This window comes from Hesperophylax consimilis, chromosome 17, assembly GCF_061612785.1.
Source record: "Hesperophylax consimilis isolate HC1 chromosome 17, BYU_Hcon_1.0, whole genome shotgun sequence".
NCBI lineage: Eukaryota > Metazoa > Arthropoda > Insecta > Trichoptera > Limnephilidae > Hesperophylax > Hesperophylax consimilis.
Genome location: NC_142852.1, coordinates 31,763,736 through 31,776,315, shown reverse-complemented (window position 1 = coordinate 31,776,315; position 12,580 = coordinate 31,763,736).

Genomic DNA, 12,580 nt, shown 5'->3' with positions numbered 1-12,580 from the left:
CTTTCAAAACTAACCTTTCACCTGTAGAAAAGGTTCAGAGGTTAATTTTGAAAGTCATCCTAAGAAAACCATCGATATTTCCAACCACGCAGCTGTTTGACTCGTTTAGGGTTCTTAGCTTAAACAAAATTTTTAAAAAGAATGCACTGTTACAAATTCACAAAGACCATTTCAACTCAACAATTTCTACAAAAATAAGTAACCGATCTAGATCACGTGGTAACATAGAAATTCCTAAATGTAAAACTAGTGCTGGTCAACACCATTATACTTATCAAGGTATAAAATTGTTTAATGCCCTTCCGGATGAAATTAAAACTGAAAAAAATTACAAAACATTCAAATCACAAATCAAACAACTTTTAGATAAACCCAACGGTAATCACAAGTTTTAATTTCATTGGATACAATTTTCAAATATTTTTTTTATGTGAACTCATTTGTAATTTTTATTGATTAAATTTTCCTAAATTCACTTATGAATTTAGGAAAATTGATTAATGATTAATAAAAAAAATATAAAAACAAGATTTAATTTATAAAAAAAAAAAGCTACATATCCTCTAAAGTTATATTATGCGCTTCCTAATATGCGTTTATTGTTGTTGCATTTTATTAAGTACCCATTTCATACAAGATTGCCAGCTCGGTCTTTGAACAATTTACAACTAGTACTGTACCTACATTCTATTATTTCGTACCTAATAAGTACATTTTTATTTTTATATCTTATTTTTTCTAAGTTTAATAACTATTATATTATTTAAGTTATATTTTTTAGTTTGTAATTAAATTTCTTATTTTTATTATGTTTATCAAATTTATAATCTAGTTTTATAACTATTTGTTAATTTTTAGCTACATCAACTAGTGAAATTTTACAACCTATAAACCACAATGACTCACAACACTCCCCAACTCAAACACGAGAAATAATTTCTCAATTGAGTTGGGCAGTTTTCGTTAAAAATTTCTAAATTTTTCGCAATCAGCCTCGAAATATCTACATTTGTAAATTATTGTAATGTGTTTGTATATTCAATAAAATAATAATAATAAATAACATTCCGATTCACCAAAAACAAACACTGTTTTGCCTGAAATTATTAGACCTTTTCCTAAATCTGCTCCTAGAAAAAATATTCGTCGTGGTAGACAGCCCGGAAAAACAAAAATATTGACTAAAACACCAGAAAAACAAGACTTAATTAATAATCATGAACTGAAAAATAAGAAAATGAAAGTAACTAAAACAAACCAAAGAGGTAAAGCAAAAAAGAAAACATTTACAAGACAAATTTTCCAGTCAAGTGACAGTGAGACCGACTTAGAAGATCCCAGATATGACGATAGCTCAGATGACCCATGCGACAATTGGTTTTGTTTCGTATGTGGAACGGACGAAAAGATAGCCATGCGACTGTTTGCCATTTGTGGCAAATATGTCCATGAGATGTGTGTCGGACTAACTAAGGATGACAAGGAAAAGTTTATTTGCCATCGTTGTTCTAATTAAGAAAAGGGAAATTGATCAAGTTTATAATAATTTAAATAATAAATGTTGATTCTCTTACAAGTAGTTATAAGGTTTTGAATATTTGTTATAAGGTTTTGAATACTTATTGGGGTCATAATAATTATGTCACAACTCAAAATATTTGTGATATCAATAATTTGTGGCTATTGTCAAATTAAAATTATTAAAATACTCAAAGTTCCTCATTTTTACATTGTATTATGTAATACCAAGTGCCTTATCTTAAAAATTACATTTTTTAAATAAAATAACAGTGTTTTTATTTATTATTTCACCCACTTCTAAGTCCGGGTAATGGAGGGTAAAGTCTCCCACCTCCCTACTTGGAGGGTAAAGTCTCCCACCCAGGCCAGGCGGGAGAAATTAGCCAAAATCAATTTTGTGTGAATTCGTTAATAACTGATAAATTATTTAATGTTATATCAAAAGTTCTTCAGAGAAAAAATAGCTAAATAGTGCAGCTTAAGATACAATTCATAAAAAGTAGCAATATGTAGTAATAGAAAAAAAGTAAAATAAAATAGTTGAGGGCGGGTACACTCTCCCGGACTCCCCCTACCTTCCCAACAGATAACTAACTCTTAAACCATTCAAACATGCTCCCTCTCACTCCCAACAATTTTAATTTATGTATTAAGATTCTGTGGTTTACTTTATCAAATGCTTTACCGAAGTCAGTATATATGGAGTCAGTTTGATATTTATTTATTTCACGCCTATTAAGGCTTTTACATACATATATATTTAAAATATTTACGAAATTATACATGAAAATAGTGCAGGAAACTACTATTTAAAGCAATTGCAGAAAAATAAATATCACTGAACTTGATCTACACAGCATGCAGGCACAAAACATAAAAAAATCAAAATATTTTTTTCTGTTTCAGTTGACAAAATTATTATATGTTAGTCAAATCAAATTAAATACCTTTATTAAAATATTCCACTACTTGATGAAAAAAACTTCAATAGGGTATGCTTATATATTGAAATTGATGTACTAAATATATCAACAACATCGTAGTATTTGTTTCCTAGCTGTTGAATCCGTCGCATAGGAGTGTGATATTGGGACGTTGATATAGAATTGCTACAATAATATGGTAGGTACTGTCTTGTAACCGACCTGCTTGGAGTATGAAAAGAGATTACATATAATAAATCAGGGGTATCAAACATTGAATTAATGATTTTATACAAACAGGTGAAATCGGAAATAATTCTGCTATCAGATAATTTTATTAAATTTAATGAATAAAGTACGTTATAGAAACTTACGTTTTCTCTAGGAATGCCCATTTTGAAATTTACATATCTTAAAAATTTATTTTGGATTCTTTCAATCGCATGTGAATGAACCTCATAATTTGGGGACCAAACCGTGGAATTGTATTCTACATGACTCCTTATTAGTGACAGATATAATGTTTTTACAGTATTTACATTATTGAAATCACTAACTAACTAACCATTACGCCGTTTCCTCGCAGGGGTAGGCAGAGAGGACGGACCGCCAAACAACTCGGTCACACCACACACTCCTTGCCTCATTCACATTCATACATCGTCTCATACATATTCTTTTATTATTCTGACTCTTGACATGGCCCGACTCGAGTATCTGATTCACTTGATCGTGCCATGACTTCCTCGGGCGTCCCCGACTGTTGCTACCATTTTCTTCTTGTATTAATAACATGCATTTAATACACCAATCGGCATCCAGGGGATTAAGAAAATAATGTAATTTGAAATTTTCCCACAATCTTCAATCGAAAACTGTATTTTAATTTTCTAATCTTAGTAGGTGCGCCATCGATACATTCACCGATGAGGTGCGCCTATCTTACTGTGCGTCAACATTGACAAACATTTTGCAAGTATTATATAAATATACGCAGGTACATATATCCAAATGGAGATAAGAAATAGTATATAAATAAAAGCAATAGCTCCATGAGCCAGTATTGAGTTCAGACCCTCTCAAGTCTCTGACAGTCCTTCTCAGTACCTTATATATGTCAATCTCGTTTTGTTATCCACACAAATTCATTACAAACTAATTGTTTAGTTCTCCGTGGCAGAACGGTAGAGATACTCTTCACACCCGGCCACTGAACATAATTATATTGTTCAAAACACCTCTGAACTGAATCTGTGATTTCTCTTGGAAAAAAGATTCATAAGACTTTCTTCAATAATCCAAAGTGCCATTTAAAAATCTGTGATTTTCTCCGGTTAATTGCAACACACACTTGGTTGACAATTCTGTGACAGTTAAGTGACCTTGTTGACAATTCTGTGACAGTTCAGTGATCTTGTTGACAATTCTGTAACAGTTCAGTGATCTTGTTCACAATTCTGTGGCAGTTCAGTGACCATTGTCACAATTCTGTGGCAGTTCAGTGACCTTGTTCACAATTCTGTAACGGTTCAGTTACCTGTCTGACGTATCCGTGACATTTTTTGAGGTGAGTTTGTTATTATTTATTTACTTAAACCCCCATTCCTATAAAATTCATGTAAAAATATTGAAGGAACATGTTTCAATTGATAATTTAATCAATACGTCCCCATAGGTAAAAATACACACCTCTGTCGACAACAGTTTAAAAAAAAAATCACTAATGTAAATGAATATCAAAGTTCTTACACGTTAATTTGGTCGCTGGTGTGGAGGGCCGCAAGTAAAAGTCCCTGGATATTAGTTTCTCTTTATCCTCGCTAACTAGCAAATCGCCGGTATATCAGTTGCTTCTGGACTCGGATTCCAACGGGTATAATTGTGTCCTGCATTATATTTTTCTAATAAATTGTTGTGAAGGTTTAATACATATTTATAAATGTAAACATTAAAAAAATAATGTTACATCATTTACAGGAAATATGTCAAAATCTATTTTATTTATTTTTAAATTTCTACAAATTAGATCTTAATGAGCACAAACACAAAATACTCCCCATGCAAGATGGCAAATAGTGGTACAATAAATAAATGAGATAAATCAAAGCAGAGCAGTTTGCTTCAATAGATTGTTATTCTGCTTTCCGATATAAATTCTACTAAATCATTACCCAAATTCTGTATACACCTGTTATTCCGTGTTGGAGTTGTCACAATAAAACGGTAGACATTGTTGGTGTACGAAGTATGTGGAAAAAAATCAATAATTATATAAACAATTTAAATAATTAACTGTTCTACGTCAGGATAATTTTAGTAAATTTAGTGGACACGGTAGATAATCATAATCAAGATAGTCTCTTGTAATACTCATTCTGAAAGTTAATCTTAAAAACATATTTTGAATTTTTTAGTAATCATTTCTCATAATGTTATATATTAGACGTACCACCATAATTCAGCTAGGCTTGTGTGTAGAGGGGATGTGTTATTATCTTCCTTATTTCTACATTTATGTGTTAAATATTCGGTTTATAATTTCGGGGTTTTTTTAAGATGAAATTTAAAATCTTTATTGTCATTTGTATTTCTCATACTATCAGTAGTATTAAAAGGAATCTTTACTTCAATATATTGAAAGTTGGATTGTCCCATTGAATATTTAACATTTGGGAGTTGGGAGAATTAATGTTTGTCTGAATTTTCTATTATATTTAAATGGTGCAGATTTATTTAGAATATTTTCTTTGAATTAATCAATAGAATTTGTAATGGTAGAAGAATAATGCATTTAGTTTACTATGCGATACAACCCAGCCGGGAGCACTCCTGACCCGGAGAGACCGGTACACCAGGGGGCACTGATTTGAGGATGGGAAGGAGGTTGGAGTTCAATCAACCGGTATACATGGTAACCTGATAAGTCAAAAATGGTATTTAGGATGGTCAGGAAAACAGGATCTGATTGAGAGTTTATTTTTTTCTTCAAATTTGTTTTCTTATTGCCTCTTTTTAACTCTTCTTAGCGTCTTCATGGTTCTTGCTGGTCCTACTTGTCTCTTCTTGTTTTTTTCTTGTTGTCCCTTCTTGAATCTCCAAGCGTCTTTTCATCCCTTCATGGCTCTTCTCGCATCTTCTCGCTCTTCTCGGCTCTTAATGGTTCTTATTGGTCCTTCTGGTCTCTTCTTGTTTTTACTTTTTATTTATTTATTTTTATAGTGAATACCTCACAAGAGTCCCAACTGCTCCCGTCTGGAGCCAGTGAGACTATGGCATCCCCAATTGGGGGATGTTGAAAATAACACAAATCAATCAAATAAAATTTATTTGCGCACGCCGGGTTCGAACCCGCGACCTTCGGAATGGCAGTCCAATGCGTTACCACTGGACTATGCCGGCCGTCTCTTGTCTCTTCTTAACTTTTCTTGACTCTTCTTCGATCATCTTCGCTCGTCTAAACTGTTCTTGCGTCTTCTTGCCCCTTCATGGCTGTTATTGCATTTTATCGCCCTCCGTGGTTCTTTTCGTGGTTTTAGTCCTTCTTGTCTCTTCTTGCATCTTCATGGTTGTCTTCTAAGCGCCCTTGAGGTGATTTTCTCACGAAAACGGCGCCATATAAATAATCCAATCATTATTATTATTATTGTCTTCTTCTATTTATTATTATTATTATTGTCTCTTCTTAGCCTCTTCTCTTCTTATTTTATTACAAAAAATGGAAGTAGTAACGTTGTTGTAGCTGAAAAAGATTTATTTTTTTTCGAAAATACGATTTTTGTATGAAGATTTTCAGGAATTTTCAGTTTGGCACGGATTTCCATCTTCAAACAGTTGATCAAATTTTCGAAAAAAACGTTTTCAGCTACAACAACATCAATAATGCCATTTCTTGTAATTTGGGAACTCTAGTGCACCCAAAAGTCACGAGCCGCCACTGTTCTTGATTCTTCTGGCATGTTTTCACTCTTCTCGGCTCTTCTCGGCTCTTCGCGATCCTTGCTGGTTCTTCTTGTCTCTTCTTGTATCTTCATGGTTGTCTTCTTCTTGTCTCTTCTTGGCCCTTCTTAGATCGTCTTGACTCTTCATGCGTCTTCTCGCCCCTTTCTAGCTCTTTTTGCAACTTCTCGTTCTTCGTGGCTCTTTCTGGTCCTTCTTGGCTCTTCTTGACTCTTCTTTGATCGTCTTGACTATTTATGCATCTTCTCACCCCTTCATGGCTGTTATTGCATCTTTTCGCTCTTCGTGGTCCTAATACTTAAAGTTTGTTTAATATATTCAGTGCTTGCTTTTAAAAGCACTTTAAGCAGAACTTTCATAGTCAGATTTTGCACCCTTGGTAGTGAATCTAAAGCCGCGAGCGTTGCACCGCCCCATTCTATCATTCCATATTAGATGATCGATTGACATAGAGCATAGTATACAATTTTCAACTATTTTAAATTCAGTATATTTCTAATTCTTTTGAAGAAATAAATAAGTATTTTTGTGATTAGAAGGCAATCTATTTTGGTGAACATCAAACGTAAGACCCCGGTATCTGATATGATCGGTTATAGAATGCATCATTGGTATTAGAACAGACGTGCATTTAAAGTTTTTGGTCTGGATTGGGTTTGCCAGTGATGTTAATGATTATTATATTGAAAATGATATTTAATTTTTAATATTTAATCTTTTAAGGAATCTAGCAAATATTTACAGATTTGATTGATTTTCAGCCTTTTTGTAAGTTTTGCCAATTGTCAGATTTAATGAGTAACACAGTTTCATCTGCAAAGCTAAAGATTTTGCGGTCGATCATTAGGACACTTCCTTGGGGGACTCCGAAGGTGATTGGAAGAGGTTAAGTGTATTTATATTGAATTTCGACTCGTTGGGTTAAATCAGTTAAAGAGATCTAGGTCTTTTCCATTTATTGCATTTAGTTTATGTATTAATATGTCGTGGGAGATTGTATCAAATGCTAGAGAAAGGTGTAGAAAGATGGAAATACATTTTTCCCTTTATCTGAGTGCTTTATCTGAAATCCAAATTGGTTTTCATCTGGTAGGTAATTGCTTTCCTGATAGTAAAGAAATTGTTTGTTAATTTTCAATCACTTTCAAAATAGAGTTAAGAATTGTAATAGTTAATGTCCACTTTTAACAACCCAGTTTTGTGTATCGGCACAACAAGTCCTCGTTTCAGTTGTTTCGGAAATTTTCCTTACGACATTATCAGGTTAATTGGGTTAGTTAGAGGTTCTAACAATTGGTCACTTGGTGTTTACAGCAACTGTACTGTAATGCCATCCGCGCCGGCAGATTTTGTGATTTTGAGATTTAATAGTATTCATAACATCATATTTGGAGACAAGTTAGGTGTGTTTTTTTAAATTTATATTTGAACACGAGGAGATTTTGTGGCTAGGTTTTCACCAACATTGATGAAAAATTATTGACGTGGATTTTTGAGGATGTCAATAGTTGCACCATCAATATTAAGTTGTTTTAGGTCAGAGTTCAAGGAAGGTTTCGTATGAGTAATTTCACGTAAAATGTTCCAGATTTCTTTATGATTGCTTTTACTTTCATCTATTCTTTGGCTATAGTATAGTTCTTCAGCCTTTCTGATTACTTGTGTAAATATATTTCTGTATCTTTTGTAAAAACATACAGTGGATGTTACATAAAGTATTGATAACATGGTGTGTGGCTCCTTCTATGCGATGTATATTTAGTACTTATGGCCATATTGCTGACACAAGTAGTAGACAAGTAAATTATACGCCCCGGCCTTAGGATACCATTCTCTGTATAGCTTAGCGTTGCATTATAAGGACAGCCAGCCTGTGATATTTATTTATTTATTATTTTATTTACGCCCTAATGGGCTTTTACATGAAAATATACATTTACATTGATTACAATAATTGAACATAAGAAGATAAATGGAGTTAATTGTAAGAAAGCAACACATATAATAAAATTTTGTGCAAATTAGCAAAACACTAATAAGATGGATTCAATATAAAATATACCCAAGCATGAAATAGTAAGTAAAAGAAAGTTCAACATAAAAAGTAAGTAAGTGGGTGTGTTTAAACCCAGTATTAATTGTGAGTTTAACAAATCGATAAACCAATATAAATTAGAGTGTAACTTACTCGTGAGGTAAAGAACATTATAACAGAGATTTAAAAAAAAAATAACAAAATAAGAGTTGCACCTGTAAAAAGCAAAAACTAATAGAATTTAGCAATATCGACATGAATAAGAAATAATAAGATCTGAGATGGAACATAGTGTTATGTATAAAAAGTAGTTAGTAGGTATATGCATACAATTATAAGTGAATAGTAGAGCAAATAAAAAACAAACAAATATGGATATAATTTACTTGAAAGGTTTCGAATGGGAGAAGATGTAATAAAATTATTAAAGCTATAAAAGTTAATTATTAGCCGATAGAATCGAAATAAGTTGCCTTTTAAAGCTCACAAAATTGTCAAAACCAAACATATCTATAAGTTCACAGTATTTATTCGCAAGGTTGTGAATTCTAGGAATTGGTGAAAAAATAGAATAATTAGTGTTGAGGTTCTTGTTAAATTTAAAAGTATCTTTACTGCGAGTTTGCCTAGCAGGAACATTAATGCAAATAAGTTCCAACAAATTAGGGCTGTCAATTAAAGATTTAATAATTTTGAATAAAAATAGCAAATCAATTAACACTCTTCTATCAGATAATTTAAGAAGTTTAGTTTCAGCAAGCAAGTTATTGTAATTTATAAATTCGATTGGAATTTTCATTTTAAAATTAATGTACCGAAGGAATTTATTTTGTACTTTTTCTAATGATTGAGAATGGACCTTGTAGTACGGTGACCATACGGTGGAATTGTATTCTAATTTGCTTCGTACTAACGAGCAATACAGATGTTTTAATGTTGACATACTTTTAAAATTTGCTCCCATTCTCAAAATAAAACCTAGTATTCTCATCGCATCGCTTGTTATTTCATCGATGTGTTCGTTAAACTGTAGACTCTCGTGGAATATAACACCAAGATCACGAATCTGTGATACACGAAGAAGATTAGCACCATTCATAAAATAGGAAAAATTAAGTGGATTTTTGCCTTTGTAAAAACTGATAATCTGGCATTTACCTAAATTTAGTTGCAAATCATTGACAGAACACCACGCACATAGTTTATTAAGGTTCAACTGCAAAATTGCGCGATCGTCATCGTCTTTGATTATTCTGTATATCTTCAGATCGTCGGCAAATAACAGGACTTTAACATTAGTAAAAATATTAACAATATCATTGATAAACAAACAAAATAATATTGGGCCCAAGTGAGATCCCTGTGGTACTCCGCTCGAGGCAGCAAATGTATAAGAAGTAAACGAATCTATCTTGACTGCTAAGTACCTTCCTAATAGATAACTCTTAAACCATTCCAACATGCTCCCTCCCATATTATTTACCTTTATCCGTTTCAACAAGGAATATTTCAATCAAAAGCAAATTAAACTTTTTTTTCTTTATTGCTCATACACATATAAATAAGATCACGCGAATATGGCTTAACTTATAGCATTTTGCTTAAATATAAGATTGGTAAAACAAATCAAAAAGATTAAAAAAACACACACAAGAGCCTCAAACTATTAGACATGTAATGAAGTATTATATGTTAAGAACATTATATGTTATTATACATGTATTATATATAATACATGTATTATGTTTGTTTTAAGTTGTAGTGGCATTTGTTTAGTAAGAAAGTATCATTTAATATCTACTGACTTGTACATTTAGTGGTAAAAAATGTTTTTAAAGTTATCTGGTATGTTATTTTAGTTTCATCCCCATCCAATGGTAATACAGTACATTTATCACAGGGGTGAGTTTTACACAAACACTTGTATTTTAAATTACTGAAGTTTCGTTTATACCATCATCAGATACAGATTAATGAATATTAACAAATTTGTTCTTTATTTAATTTATATATTAACAATAATTACAAAATATAAAAAGAAATAATAGAAAGTTTCCAATGAACTAATATTGTTTTTACATTTCTAGTCACATTCAATTGTTGGCAAATTTTTCTCAATTTGTCGACTTTTCTTGTATCTTCTTGTCTCTTTTTATTTCTCGTCATTCTTCTTGGCCCTTCTTATCGAGTCTTGATACTTCTCGGTTTGTCTTGGTTCGCCTTGGCTCTTCTTGGCCCTTTTTGTCGAGTCTTGACACTTCTCGGCTCGTCTTGGTTCGCTTTGGCTCTTCTTGTAAATTCTTGACTCTTCTTGGCTTTGTTCCACGTCTAGATGTTTACAGAGCAATCAAGTGGATGATAATGATTTTGATAACTTCTTCTCCTCAGGTTTTAGAACTTGTTGCTGGATTTATGTCAAGGCGGTAGGTGTTGTAAGATGAGAATCCAAGTTCTTTGTTATGAATATCAGTGTCAACTCATAATGAGTGAGAAGAAAAACCTCAATGTTTTGCAGTAATGGAAGAGAATTTTGTCATTCTAAGAGTTTGTTGCAACAGCCTCGGATGTTTTGGCCGTATCCATTGATGGTTTTAAGTCCCAACTTTAGCCCAACTTCGCCTTCCTGTATCCGACTTTCCATTGTTTGACTTGGGTCCGACAAGCATTTTCTTTAGTTTGGGGTCTGATTGGAAGAAAATTTGACCGAGAGTTGATTAAATAGGTTGGTTCTCAAAATAACTTTAATGGGCCTCGATTTATCAGACCTCACTGCTCCAAGACGGAAATTCGTTGATGGAGTTTGATTTTATGTTGTTGTCTTTCTCGTAAGGAACTTTTGTAGTGTAAAAATTGTCAAAATTGATTTCTTTTAATTTGTTTAAATTTTGAGCTTTCAGGGACGTCGATTATTAGCACTGTTTTTGATCTCTTCAAGCTCGTCGGTCTCTTCACATGTGTATACTACTGAGCTAAATTCGTAGTTTGGTTTCTTGATTAACGTTTTGTTGGCTGTGAACTCACCCTCAAGAACTGTCATTTATATTAAATTCATATCACAACACTTTTGATCAAATGCCACAGTTAATTGTTATTTTTGTTTAAATTATCACTATTGTTTAATTATGCATGTTTTCTGTGACATCTAATTATTGTGTATGGTATATTATACCATATATTACAAAATAGATAATTATATTAAATTCATATCGCGACCATGGATACCTAATTACTTTCATTTCCGTTGACCTAATAAGAGCTGGAAAGAGCATTAGTGAGATTTGTACGAGTGGAATTGAAGCCAAATCTATGGTGAGGGGAAATTGCCTAACAGCCATCTTGTATGACAAACTTTTGAAATGATTTGTATGCAAAGTGGTATATAATAAACTATTTTATTTTTGTACTTTAAACTCAATTATAACGGTTTATGATTTTTTTGAGTATTTGATGAGACAGGGAATGGGATGTCATTTAAAAATTTAAGGAGGTTTGGAATTTTCTCATGCATCTTCCCCCTTTCCTCACGGCTTAAAGATAATTACATTAAATTCGACTCGTGACCATAGGTAATTACATTAAATTCGAATCGTAAGCAAAGATAATTACATTATATTCGAATCGTGACCAAAGATAATTACATTGAATTCGAATCGTGACCAAAGATAATTCCATTAAATCCGTATCGTGATCATGGAAAGTTAATGAACATGAACATGGATACGACTAGACGGTAGGGTTCCTTAAATTCGAGTAAAATCGGTAAGATTTATCATTGCCTGAAAAAACATGTTCGCAAATTATTATTGGGAAGTGACAATAAACAAAATTTTAAGCCACGGCCATGAAACATAACATTAACAATGTTAGTTTGGGATACTGTTTATTATCTTGTTCAAGGGGCGTTGATTGCTTCCACGCTAGGAAAGGGCAGCTTTCAGGGAAAGAATAAGGAAGTCATCAGATTAAACTAGTAATATATATAATCTCAATTATATTATCACAATCTACCTTCGAAACTCTTATAAAAGCCCAAAAAATGGTAATACGTGTCATTAACAAGCGACCGACAAGATACCCCTCCACTCGACTCCTCATAGAGTATAAGGTCTTAAAAATACGACAACTCCACTTAAAATATTCGCTA